General features: G+C 40.7%; 1 pseudogene; it reads left to right on the top strand.

Moving 5' to 3' along the window:
- The first annotated feature begins 491 nt into the window (after window positions 1-491).
- Window positions 492-1253, top strand: LOC102746183 (V-type proton ATPase subunit E 1 pseudogene; annotated as a pseudogene).
- The last annotated feature ends 1758 nt before the right edge of the window (window positions 1254-3011 follow it).

The following is a 3011-nucleotide window of genomic DNA, read 5'->3' as shown; positions in this document are numbered from 1 at the left end:
ATTTAATAATATAATACCTAGCATCTACAACCATTGTTTTTTTTTGTTTTGTTTTTTTTGTTTTTTTTAAAGATTTATTTATTTGAGAGAGCGAGAATGAGAGAGAGAGAGTACATGAGAGGGGGGAGGGTTAGAGGGAGAAGCAGGCTCCTTGCTGAGCAGGAAGCCCGATGCGGGACTCGATCCAGGGACTCCAGGATCATGACCTGAGCCGAAGGCAGTCGCTTAACCAACTGAGCCACCCAGGCGCCCCGCATCTACAACCATTGTTAATAAAACTTAGACTTCCATTACCTTTAGACCATTTTAGTCCCTAAAAATAATAAATATATTCAAAACTATTACAAGTAGAAAAGTATTCTAAAATTCTTTTTAAAAATTTGACGGTTGAGACTAATCAGTGAAACCATATAGCTTTATTGTTTATTTTTTCCTTAAAGATATGGAGTAGGCATAATATAAAAAAGAAGTCCTTTCAGGCTGGATTTCTTTTCCCCTTCCTTCCACTGCCCCCTTCCAACCTAAGCTAGAGCCAGTGGGCCTCCAGCCTAGCACAGCTTTCACCATGGCCCTCAGTGATGCTGACGTGCAAAAGCAGATTAAGCATATGATGGCTTTTATTGAACAAGAAGCCAATGAGAAAGCAGAGGAAATAAATGTGAAGCAGAGGAAGAGTTCAACATTGAGAAAGGCCATCTTGTACAAACCCAAAGACTGAAGATTATGGAATACTATGAGAAGAAAATTCAGATGTCTAATTTGATGAATCAAGCAAGGCTCAAAGTCCTCAGAGCAAGAGATGACCTTATTACAGACCTACTAAATGAAGCAAAACAGAGACTCAGCAAAGTGTTAAAAGATACAACCAGGTACCAAGTGCTGCTGGATGGACTGGTCCTCCAGGGTTTGTACCAATTGTTGGAGCCCCGAATGATTATTCATTGCAGGAAGCAGAATTTCCCTCTGGTAAAGGCTGCAGTGCAAAAAACAATTCCTATGTACAAAATTGCCACCAAAATAGATGTTGATGTCCAAATTGATCGGGAGGCCTACCTGCCTGAAGAAATAGCTGGTGGAGTTGAGATCTACAACGGGGATCGTAAAATAAAAGTTTCCAATACCCTAGAAAGCCAGCTGGATCTCATAGCCCAGCAGATGATGCCAGAAGTACGGGGAGCCTTATTTGGTGCACATGCCAACAGGAAGTTTTTGGACTAAACCTTTGGGCGAGGTGGAGTTCATCCCCCGCTCTCCTGCTGTAATGTGGAAGTTTCTGATATTTGAAGAAACAAGATATCTGTGTGGCTTCCTCTTTGCTGTTCTAATATTCTATATTTATCAGTGGATCCTCTCTGTAGCTAATGCCCTTGGCCTAATTGTTAACATCAGAGAAAGCTTCACTTACTGTGATCAGGAAACCTCCTTCTTAGCTTATCTAAAAGTAGCACAACTTTCATTTGCTTCTGTAGCATGAAGGTGAAGGTATTAGATGGTGGTTACCAGCGCTTCCCCGAGGCTCTGCTCTTCCTCTCGTCTTCTGCTGTCAGTTCTCGAGTCTAGAGGGTGATGTGTATGGTGTTCTCTGACATTCAGTCTCTGCTCTTTAGGCTTCAAATGCATGGGGGGCATGCATTCCTGCCAGCACTAGTAGCTTCGCTGTTAACCTGTCTGGGCCTAGAAGCGTTTCTTATCTGTAAATGTGATTTAAAATCTAAGCCATGACTAGGTCTTATCTATTAAAACAAAAGGTTTACATGGAAAAAAAATAAGTCCTTTCAGAGGAGAATGTTAGCTTCTTTAGCATTAGCCTGCACCTCTTCCATGCTTAATGTCTTAACCTTCCAAATTCCATTCAAGCATCACTTTTCCTGTGCCTGTATGTCAACATGGGGGATGCTATGCTCTAGCACAGATTGGCTCACTGTCTCTGACCGGTTGCCAAGCTTCTACAGGCAGATTCAACGTCCTATTTGTCTTTATAATCCTGGGACATAGCAAGTGGTTGGCACAGAGAAGACATCAAATAAAGTCACAGTCACATCTTAAATTATATGTCAGATGGCTAACATGGTTATATAATCATGGATATGGAAGCACAGAACACTGAAAAGACAAGCACAGAGCCACTCATAGAACATGCTAGAAAGGCTGCTTATAGTTCATGCCCAGGAAACTGAGCTTTCTTTATCAGAGCATCTTTCAGGTGATGCTCCTTTCACAGACACAATACCTTTTTTCTTAAAAACAAGTCATCATATAAATTTTTAAATTATAAATTTTTAGTTTTTGCATTTTATATATATATGTTTGTACACATGTATGTGTGTATAGTATAATATAGTGTTAGAATATTTTTTTCCTTATTAGGAATTCCTATTAGAAATGTACTCAGGAAACACTAGTGTTTCCCCCGAAAATACACTGTGAAATGCTGAGCCAAGGTTTTAAGTGAAAATACCAAGTTTCCTTTTGAGTATATCAACACGAATTTTAAGGTGCTTTACTCTTTTCAGTTCTGTAGGTTTGAAAATATATTCTTAGATTGAAATGAGTTTGAAGAGCCAAGTATCCACTAATACAATTTTGGTACAAAATCTTTAATTAGAAGATAGGCTATCAATGACCCTGAAGAATTATGAAAGAGAATAAATTCACACCCTTTCTGGAATGGAAATTTTACTCAAACTTAATTAAAACACATCCTTGTCAGGTTTTTCCTACCTGAGGGGAAGTGTTCCATCTCTAGCTCATTCTGTGGAGGGGGAGTCCAAGGGCCCGAGGTTGAATGGCTGTGCGCTACAGGGACAGAACAGGACAGCTCCTACAGGATTCTCAGACAATATGCGCAGAGCTGCAGTACGGAGTTGGCAGCCTGCTCCTCCCGACCGCAGACCCTCACTCTGTGGCCCAACAGCTGCCTGACTAAGCAAGCCCCCTAACCTCACTCTGCTTCAGTTTCTGCTTCTGTAAAAATGAGTTTAAACCTCACAGGGTTGCTCTGGGCATTATTT

The sequence above is a fragment of the Leptonychotes weddellii genome, chromosome 4 (genome assembly GCF_054177405.1).
Source record: "Leptonychotes weddellii isolate Sample4059 chromosome 4, ASM5417740v2, whole genome shotgun sequence".
In the NCBI taxonomy this organism is placed as follows: Eukaryota; Metazoa; Chordata; class Mammalia; order Carnivora; family Phocidae; genus Leptonychotes; species Leptonychotes weddellii.
This window is presented reverse-complemented; position numbering and strand designations above follow the sequence as displayed.